The sequence below is a fragment of the Microtus pennsylvanicus genome, chromosome 6, assembly GCF_037038515.1.
Source record: "Microtus pennsylvanicus isolate mMicPen1 chromosome 6, mMicPen1.hap1, whole genome shotgun sequence".
Taxonomy (NCBI): Eukaryota; Metazoa; Chordata; class Mammalia; order Rodentia; family Cricetidae; genus Microtus; species Microtus pennsylvanicus.
This window is the reverse complement of record NC_134584.1, coordinates 29101062-29112060: the sequence shown is the minus strand read 5'-3', so window position 1 is coordinate 29112060 and position 10999 is coordinate 29101062. Positions and strand designations below refer to the sequence as shown.

The following is a 10999-nucleotide window of genomic DNA, read 5'->3' as shown; positions in this document are numbered from 1 at the left end:
GCGAAGCGCTCTCCCATACCAATAGTTCCATTACCCTCCTCCAAGACCAAACAAGTTCTCCAAATTCTATTAGAAGCTCAATGAGGGGCCGACCATAGGCACTGTCCTTCTTTGTTTTAGAAAGGAAGTTGCAGTGTCCCATGAAAAAGGATGTTGGTGTAACAGACACTAATGGTGACCCACTGTTGTCCCCTAGACCCCCTCAGAGACCTCCTGCTGACAGTTCTACTTCCAGCGACTTCCTGCACCTTCTGTCCAAGGGTGTTCTCAGACAACAGAGCACCTGATATGCCTGAGCATTGACTGGTCAGAAATGGCCCCTCCTGTCTGCATAATGTAAGATGTTCCTGCGGTTTCTTAGAGGGTCTCAGCTCTAGACGCGGCAATGGTTTGTCAGTTTCCATAGACAGATCTGTCAGAGCAGCCTCTGTTGGCTTTCCTCCCTTCCCTTGCCCACGTCCTCACTGCTTGCCAGGGTGTCCGCGACTTGTTGCCTCGGTGCCCTGAATAAGTGTAGGTGTTGGGGTGAACTCCCACTGTTTTCAAGAGCACACCATAAATAGGCAACTTTGTGAACCTGTTGTTAAACATGACTGTTATCAAAAACTAATGTACTAAACTGCTACAGTGTGAATGTCGTCCAAAAGTTCCGTGTTACAATGTGATTCCCACTGTAGTGGTGTTAATGGCCTTTGGGGAACTGACCAAGTCATGAGGTTGGGGCTCTTCTACAGCCATTAAGGGGGCTTCAGAGAATCACCTTAGAGCCTTTTCATTCTGCTGTCTTCCACCACAGGACATAGCACTGCCTCCAGCACCACGCAAAGAACACCTCACCAGACAAGCCAGAAAGCCTCTGGAACAATGAGAAATAAATTTCTATAGTTTATAAACTACTTAGTCCGTGGTGTTTGGTATAACCTCACAATTATATTTCAAACAATGTTAATAAATACTTATCACGCTCTAGATACTGTATTTTTCTGTTGCCTATGTGTTAAGGATATTAACATGGACTGTGTTATATCACACACACACACACACAGCCAATGACTTTTCTAACACCAGGCATGTTCTACCTCAGGGACCTTACATTCAGGAATAACTCATTGGAATTGCCTGGAGGAAAGGAGTGGGTAAAATCTTTGCACCTACACCCTAGATGTAGAGACTGGAGGACTGGACTACCTGGAAATTTTCCAGTGTACATCACAGGCTGGGAGCCATGGCTCTGTTACAATGAATTTTGCTATTAATAATCTTGAGAACAAAGACAAGAAAGGTTTAGCTGGACTTGAGTCTGGTCTTTAAAGGATAACATGGAGGAAATACAAACGCATTAGTGGATGCTGAGGACTGTGTTCACTTGCCGGCTGCAAGAGTACACACAGGGATGGAGGTGAAGATTACTTGTCTTCTCGGAGGACTTAAAGATGGCTTTTCCAATACTGGCGATAGCCGTGGGTACACCTTATTCACACTTCCTCACCTTGGTTCTTCTTGTAAGGAAACACAGAAAGTACCAAAGCCAGTGGACCCACCAGATTATCGAAGAAGGTCATTCGTTCATACTCACACCCACGTTCTTGAGCCAGCCATACCTGGTCGTTACAGTGTTTCTGCCCACCTGTTGGTAACAGTGTGTCAGTGACTCGGAGCAGTCAGAGGATCCCTTCTTTCTAAGGATTCACATAGTTCAGCCTAATTAGGACTTTCAACTTTCATCCTGCTTTCAAATTACTTATAGTGCTTCCCTACTATTCACATTAAAAGGGGAAAAAAGGTTTCAGTGTGTCTGCTTGGAAGTCAAGGTCCCTCATTCTCTGTTCCCAACCTTATTGTCTGTATCACTCTCTCCCAACTCAGAACAAATTATATTTCGCTATCCCAAAATTCTCTGATCCAGTCTGTCTTCTACATACTTTTTCTTCTTCAAAGTACTTTTGTAAAAATTTTCATTTTAAAAGTAATTGTACGTTAATTGTTTCCTACTTAAGATAATAATGAATATTTAGTCCACCAATAAGAGAATGCTTAAACATACACAAATATATATAATGTCATATATATAAATGCATATATAATGTTGTATATATGAACATATACACATATATAATGTCATATAAATAAACATATATTTATGTGTGTCTTTTCTACTGATTGAAAAGAAAATACCAACCATACTGTCAACAAGCATCTTAATAGGCTAATTTGCTCTTGGCTCTAAGCCTTTACCATGCCACTTGGCTACATATTAAAGAATAGTCATGTAAGTCCGATGACCCAAGTTCAGTACCTAGAACTCCAGCGCTCTTGTGGAGACCCTCACCGCAGGCCAGCTGAATGACAGACTCATCCCAGTGTGGCAGGTGTTTGGGTACAACCCAAGTAATAACATCAGAGTATAACCAACTCGTTAACAAGAGCTAGAAAGTTGTGTTTAAAGTCAAGAGCACTGTGGTCAAATCACACATATTCTTGGCTAATGATGAGGGTAATTTTACATTTGTCTTATAAGTTATTTCTGACATAAAGATCCATATTAGTGGTGGTATATCCCCTATTCCTTCTTTGTCTCTTGCTTTGACCAATGGCCATATATGACACAAACCAGGGCTTAAAAAGTAGCACCCCAGTGTCTCCACTTTTTCTTCTTCTCTTTTGTGGTCACTGGGCTCCAGGTTTGGAGGGCAAGAAGCACATGAAGCAGACAACACCCAGACAATACCCAGAAACATCCAGACAAGTCTAAGGTGAACTCAGCCAATGTTAGGACCCACCCCCAGCTAAGACCTCTGGAATTCAGCTGAACCTTGAAACTGCTAACAGTTAGCCAGCCCAGCTGGACTTGGAAACATTGCTCAAAGAGGTCAGCCTAAACTGCCATCCTCAGATTCAGGGATTTTGCAAACACAGATAGTTTGTAGCCACTGAATTCTGAGGTGTTTTGTTGCATAGGGTATTCTGGTAACAGACATCTGATAGAACTGTCCTCCAAAATCTACATTGCCATAATTGAAATGAGGTGAAAACAATGAAGCAAAGACTAACTACTTACCTAGGGCACGGGCTGAGGCTCTGCTGCGTGGTTCACCCCTTTGTCTGGCAAAGGACAGTCTAGGGGTTCGATTATATGTGCTGAACAAAGGAAACATCTGGTCATAACAGATCCTCTGCTCGCACAGTTCCACAGAGCCACTAGCTTCCAAACATTTTAAAAATTAGACCTGGCCCATTGCTACCCTTTACTCTAGTTTGTGTTCCCTTTCCAAGTCAAAAGCATTAGCCAGTGCACACTAAACCACAAAGGAAAAAGGATTTCTGCAAAAAGGCTTCCCCAAACACTAGGATGACTCTGCCCATCGTAGGAAGCCATCTCGCTCCAGCTGCCAGGCTGCTTCTGGGAGAGCCCCGGAGTAGCCAGCAACAGTAGCTGGTGTAAAAGCTAATCTTAGAAAACACGCATCTCTTCTCCAGCCCCGTAATTAAGACCAGAAATCCGTAACTGAGACATTCACAAAAACGGGGTTTCTAAGTGCCAGCTTCGCCTGAGCATCCTCTAGAATGGGCCAAACTTGGGGAGGCCTCTCTGGGGTAGGATGGGCAGGAGAGTGGTCTCTGCGTAGTCAATGAGCAAGTGAGGAGGTCACAACCCGGGACCTTCCAAAGCCTCCGCCCCTTCTGGGCTCACTGCTCAGTCCTTCTCAGTCAAGTGCCAAAGCTCACTGACTGCTAGCAAATTAAGAGAGGAGCAAATTCCTATGAGGGCTTTTTAGAGTTCATTATTATCATTATTATTATTATTATTCATGTCTCCAGTGTTCACCCATAAATGAGAAATTTTTTTACTTCTTCAAAGATATTTCTATTTCACCCATGTCTTCTTACCCAGATGGGGCCCATTTCAATCAACGGTTCCCCATCTTGGTACTTGGACTCAAGTCAGAGTCAGTTATTAAACTTATTTAGACTGTGCTTATTCCTGAGTCCTGGTTTATTAACATGTTTATTTAGACACGGGCCTAAACAGGACTGGAAGGTACAATCTCTCCTTCTCAAAACTGCAAACTTTGCCTCTGACTCCAGGCCTGGCAATTTGTCTGGATGAAGTGCTGATATTGGCAGGTTCTCCTTGGATACATTTTAGGAGGCTGTGCCTTTGATACCACTCTGAGGGTAAAAGCTGCCGTATCCACATATGTCTTCAATTGCTATGATATTCATTTCCCTGCTTCCTACCAGGGAGACTTTTTCAATCTGTTTAATACTAAGAAGGAGCCAGGTTGCTATTTTAGATCTAACTATGAAATATTTATTGAGCTCCAATTTGCCCAGAGCTATTTGAAACCCTTGAGCCTTAGGAATTGGATTTTTTTTTTTTTAAAGAAAAACAACAGGCCCAGAAATTGATCACATTGGGCGAAGAGAAGGAGAAAGCCACCTTGATTTGAAGGATCTGCACACCGGCGCTCCTGGATTCAAAGTGCCTGGAGGGCACGATGGTAGCTTTGGAGCTTTCTGTCCACTTCTTGGCACGGTCTGTGCACACCAGAGCACACTCTTGAGATCCTGGGTCACAAAGCTGGCGTTTGTCATGACGAAGGTCAGTGGCCTACCCAAGCTCACACAGGGGCGGCGTTGAAATCACCATTGCTTTCCTTCAGTCGCTAAGACTCCCGCAAATAACTGGAGTGGGACACCCACTTACAGCAGTGGCTCTCAACCTGTGGGTCGTGACCTCTTTGGGATTGAATGACCCTTTCACAAGGGTCACGCATCAAATATTTACATGATGACTCGTAACAATGACAGTTATGAAGTAGCAACAAAATAATGTTATGGTTGGGGTCGCCCCTGCACGAGGAACTGTATTGAAGGATCACAGCATCAGGAAGGTTGAGGACCACTGGGTTAGAGTCTGGGACAGAGTGGCGTGAGTCAGCGCACAGCATCTCACAGCCTATTTCTCTACTCAGGCATCAGGAATGGTTCTTGACATACAGAAGTTCCTCGACGTGAAGAACCACAGCTCACAATAATTTTTTTTAGCCACGGCCCAGATTACACTTTCATTCATGCATTCACCCATCAAGGCAGCTTTGCTCTACTTGTCATACGCTGTGACCATATCCCCCCCATCCACCCTCCTATTCTCCTCTCCTTCCCCCCGACTATTCTCCCACTCTTCTCCACAGTCGCTTATGCTTCCCTCTCCACACCCATCTGAAATCTAAGGTCCACAAACGTGATGTCAGCTTGAGCCTGGCTTCTTTCAATGAATATGGCCGTCTATGTTTATAGCCACTTCCCAGAGAATGGCACCTAAGTTCATTCTTCCTTATGGCTGAATAAAACATGGTTGTGTCCCTTTATCCATTTCCTCACTCCCACTCTACAAAGAACCCAAATAGCTCAACTGATACATAGGCTAATAAGACAAACAGACAGGTCTCCAACGTTAAGTACAAAAGTCCAATATGAACATATGAAAAACAATATGAACATACAAAAAAAATGCTCAATGTCCTTAGCCATCATGGGAAATGTAAATTAAAACTGCAATGATAGTCTACCACAACCTAGTCAGAAAGGCTACCGAAAAGAAAGCTTATTATAGCCAAGGTGGGAACATGTGGGAATTACAGAACTCTTACCCTCCGCTGGACAAGAGTAATGTGAAATATCTTAGCCACAGTTCACAAATCAACGTAGATAAGTCTTTAGATTCTTGTTTCCCAGCATCTTTGGCCTATCATAGCTTCTTTTATATGGTGAAAAAGTATATATTTAGAATAATCCCTCTGGACTCAGTTTAGATGATCCCAATTTTGTTGGCAACATCCAAAGCATCTTATCGAAGCCAACCGAACATATGCCTTCTTCTCTCTGTTGGGCCTAATGCGGGTGTTGACTTTGGCCACATCAGTGTCGTAGAGTTTCTTCACAGCCTGTATGATCTGGTGCTTGCTGGCCTTGACGTCCATAGTGAACACAAATGTGTTGTTATCTTCTATCTTCTTCATGGCTGACTCGGTAGTCAGGGGGAATTTGATGATGGTGTAGTGGTCAAGCCGGATGTGCTCTTTCGGGAGTATTTGGGCTACTTCTGGGGTCACAGGGTCTTGGACTGCTGGAAAGTGGGGGATGTATGGATCTTCTTATTTTTATAACTGTGGATGCCTTTCAGCACTGTCCTCTTGGCTTTCAAGGCCTTCACTTTGGCTTCAGCTTTGGGAAGGGCAGTAGCTTCCTTCTTTGCTTTTGGCGCCATCTTGGCAAAAAGGGCTGACTCCTCTAATAGCTTCTAATTGATTCTCTTGATATTGCCAAATAACACCTTGATTGCAAAGCCACCCAGCTTTAGGGTCATTGGTTTAAAGGGAAGTCTATCTCCACTCAGCCTTGAGCGGCATGATGAATTTGTATTAATGATGGAAAGACAAACGACCTAGAGAATCAAAGAGAAAAAACTGACTTTTTTTATTCATCACTGAAGGCTGCAGGTGCATAATCCATTAATTAGTACTGATTATGTTTTACCATCTTAGAATGTAACATAATTAATGCCTGGTGATTAATAAATATTTATGCATGTGGCATGTGTGCATGTAGAATTGAATCCATATATTTGTGCCACACACGTGAGTAGATGCACATGTACGAATGCATTTGAACACATGTGTCCATGGAGGCCTGGAGGTGTTCTCCACCTACTTCTTTAAGCAGTGCCTCTCTGAATCTGGTACTCACTGGTTCCAACTATTCTAGCTTGCCAGCTTGCCCCCAGGGTCCCCTTTTCTGCCTCCTAACTGCTGGAATCACATGCAACCCCATCCATGCCCAGTTTTTCATGTGTGTTCTGACAGTCTCAACTCTGATCTTCACCCTCACGTAGCAAGCAACTTATCTATACGGTATCTGTGCCATCTTCACAGCCTCTAATCTTCAATTAGTAAAAGTCTTCTAAATAATCCAGATTTTGGTCAAACAATTTTCCTTTATTTTTCTCACTCTGAGAGCACTGCATGCATGTTTTTCCTATGTGGTCCTTTAAAAAAAAAACTCATAGCCTAAAGAGAACACCAAAGATACAGAGTAAAAGCAATGTCCCCAAGGAAAAAAAGAGACCTTGTTGACGTCTGTCTTAGCCAGTTGCTGTGAAGAGATGCCATGGCCATGGCAACTCTTATTAAGGAAAACATTCAACTGGGCCTGACTTACAGTTTCAGAAGTTTAGTTCATTATTGCCGTGTCAGGAAGCATGGCGGGACACAGTCAGATATGGTGCTGGGGTAAGCTTGGCAGTACACGGGTAGACATAGTTCTGGAGAGGAAGCTGAGAGTTCTACATCTGGATCAGCAGTAGGAGAGAGTGACACTGGGCCTGGTTTGGGCATTTGAAACCCCGAAGTCCACCTCCAATGACACACCTCCTTCAACAAGGCCACACCCACCCCAAGAAGGCCACACCTCCTAGTCCCTGTAAAGTAGTGCTACTCCCTAATAAGCCAAGCATTCAAATGTCTGAGCCTATGGGAGCCATTCATACTCAAACCACCACCACATCTGACGTGTTACCAAGTCCCAATTCATTTGGATTTATGAGCGAGCACCTGGGGTGCATTAGTTGGATGCGTCTTTTCCCGGCAGTGGTTACAGAGAAGAAACAAAGGGCTCTAGGCATTTAGCAGTCCCAGCTACATTTCATTCCAAATTCCCATTGTGAACAAGTGCCAAGAGTCTGGGTCATATAGCAATTTGTAGTTTGATTCCAGCTTCAATTTGGGGTGATGTGTCTGAGACCTGGTCAAGGGCACACCGCCAACCGACCAGCATTCACTTAGGGCCCAGACCTGCTGCTTTCTGCTCACCAGAGAAGCATACTATGTACCTGGAAGATAATGTTTCAGATTTTGTTTCTCTATTTAAAAAAAAAAAAGGCCCAGTGAGGGGGGAAAATGGCCTGGTAAGAGCTGCAACTTTAGGGAATGTTGGAAACGCAGTTAGTTGTAGTTGGTAAGGCCTGGAAGGGTAAGAATAGGGGCATTCGGTTCTCAGTGGAATCAAGAATCCAAAGAAAACCAAGGACTTACACATTCTCTTATTTTCACTATCTTCCCATTTAGGGAGACAGAATGGATTGGAATTTAGCCATTGGGAATACTCAGGAGCAGGTACAGGGGTCTGCTGAGTGGAGGCCCAGCCTGCTGGGCTCTGGGTGGCCTGAGACCACAGGCCTTAGGAGGGAAGGGACACAGGCAGAAGCCAGGGGATCTTTCAGAGCACTAAAGAAGTGTGGGAGCAAAGGGCTCCTGCCGCAGAGAGTTCATTGCAGGCTGGTAGATGCAAGAGAACACTGTAAAGTCAGGGATAGACCTAAGGTCTCCTGTTTGCTCCAAGTGCAGACGCATATTAGCTACAGAAGGCAAGATCCAAGGTAGGGAAAACATACCAGGCCTGGGGGGACCTGAGAAATGGCCTTCCCAGGGACTAATAAGAGTCTTGAAGGTGTTTGCTCTCCAGAAAGACCACAGACCAGAAAGAACAGCCATCTCCAAGACCCACCAAGCCCTTCTGATCTACTTCCCTTGAGAGGGCCATCAAGACCCCTCCAAGACCTAGCAATGTCTTGGGCTGTACAACTTCCTGACACCTACCCTCCCCTAAAACCTGGGTGCAGACAGCAGCTGCACAACTTGTTTCTGAGGGGCTGGGGAGCGCATCACCCGCTTAATTGCATTCCCAGAAGCCCCAGACCTCTGGCTGGTGATGGCCTTCCCCTGGGCCAGCATGAAGATGCCTGCACTCGGTTCCATGGCCTTTCACAAGTTGGAGAGGACGCTCCAGCTGTGTGTCAGTCAGCCTCCGTGCAGGTGCTCTCTTCAGTGCTGTTTATACTTCCTAACAGCCCTGCTTATAACAACACAGCAAAGTGCTTGTTTATAAACGGGGAAACATCATTTTGGAGAAGTGAAGCAATTTGCCCAGGGTTACACAATCCGTAAGTAATTTGCCTGGGACAGAACCAAGTCTAAATCCTTGGTTCTGTCGATGACAGTAAGGGATGTTCAAGATCTAAGAAAGATGCAATGTTTAGGACAAGTCCAAACAAGAGGCTAAGCCTCTCCTGCTGAATGTTACGAGCCCAAGCCTAGCAGCTGGGTCAAAGCCATAGCTCTCCACACCACCCACCATGTGGATGCCCAGGCTTCTCATGACGCCCTGATAAGCCTCCCCCAAAGTGTGAGCATACCCCACCCCCTTAGCCTGAACTTGCAGCTCTGAGCTCAGATCTTCGGGATCTTGAACTTTTGGTGCTGCCAGCCACTCAAAGAAAGCCAACTCATGCCCCAACCTCAGACGTTAGGGTCAGAGACTACAGGAGCCTTCTTGGCATTGGAAGACCAACAGACAGGATTAACCTGAATACTTGTCCAGAGCCTCATTTGTTAGCTTCATTGTGGCTGGTTTAAAAATTGCTCCAGTTTAGCGACCCCATACAATGGAAGTTTGCTATCTTACAGTTACGGTTAGGAGCTGACACAGCTCTCACTGGGCTGCAGCTGTCATTAGCATGGTACTCCTTGCTGGGGGGAGGCTCTGGCAGAGAATCCTTTGCCTTGCCTTGGTTTAGTTTTGAGGCTGTCCACCCCCCCACGACTGTAGGTCGCCTTTCTCCATTTGCAAAGTCAGTCACAGTGACTGCCAGTCATCATCCTCCTTCCACGACCATGTGGCCCTGCGACGTTCCCTTTCCACTTTCTGGAACTTCCGGTTCAATTGGGTCTTTCCACTCAAGCTCCTCAAGTCAAACCCATGTGCTAACTCTTAACCATGCAAGGTAACATGTTCACACATCTGGATAACTAAGGCTGGCTCTCTGGAGCGCCTTTGGGTCTGACACCTCACACAGTCTCCTCAGGTTCTTCTTCCACACAGTTTCACAACTCTGGGCTGGAGCCACCTTGGGCTAGGAATGGGTGGAGGACAGGAAAAGCCCTTCCTCCTTAGCCAATATCTGACCCAGAGAAGGCAGTCTGTGGCTGCTCAAGAACGAAGACCAGTTTGGCCAAGGAAAGGCCTCTCCCATTGCCTTAAACCCCATGACCTTGATTGCTCACACACGCCTGTCTGAGGCTTCAGTCAAACCCTTCTGACCACGACTCCCCACCCTGTCCCTGCAGGTGGCCCAGAGCTCAGACCTCGTTTTCCCAGTAGAGCCCATTGGCCTTCAGAAGAGGCAATACCACTGGTGGTGACCAATTTGTAAATGATGCTGCCATGGGAGGCCTGTGTAAACAACCTAGAGATGAAATTGTGCCAAACCACCCAGCGTCTCCGGCAACCACACCCACAGGTGAAATAACCACCCTCTCCGGGAAACATGGGGCGGCTCAATAGTTAGGATAAATTTGCCAAACTGGCTAAATAACAAAATAAACTCTGGCAAAAGAGTTGTCGCAGGGGAAACTGCCATGCCCCTCGGCATCCGGGTCCTACCACTTCTCTAGTGTCCTCTAGTGTACTGCCCCAAACTTCTGGTGACGATGAGCCACGACAGCTTGCCCTCGTCACCAAGGGTGAGTTACCAATATTTTTGGTGAGTCAGTTAGTAAAGTCTCAAGTCAATAAAGACTCGGCCCAAGGTCACGGAGCTTATAAATGAGGGAGCCAAGTTGAACCAAGTGTGGTTCCTGAGAATGATGTACTTTCTGCTCCATTGCACCTGCTCCAAAATGTGATGACACAGCCTTCTCCAGCCCCTGGGGCTTCTCCAGGCCACCAGGAGTAACCACGAAACTCGGAGTCACCTGGCCTGCCAAGGGCACATAAATCCTAAGCAGCCCTTTCCCTTTCACATCCCCTTCTTAGTGGGAACTCTGGGATCCAGGTTTTTGCAACTGAAGTTATCAGTTTTTAGGGTTGTGTTATCTCAAGGTTTGGGTGTACAGAAGGGATTGTGCTCAGACACCTAGAAGAACTTGCCCAGACGTTGAGG

At 45.7% G+C, this 10999-nt stretch overlaps 1 pseudogene; it reads right to left on the bottom strand.

Annotated features, from left to right (window-relative positions):
* Window positions 1–5812: 5812 nt before the first annotated feature.
* On the bottom strand, window positions 5813–6271 carry LOC142852789 (large ribosomal subunit protein uL23 pseudogene; annotated as a pseudogene).
* Between the last annotated feature and the right edge of the window lie 4728 nt (window positions 6272–10999).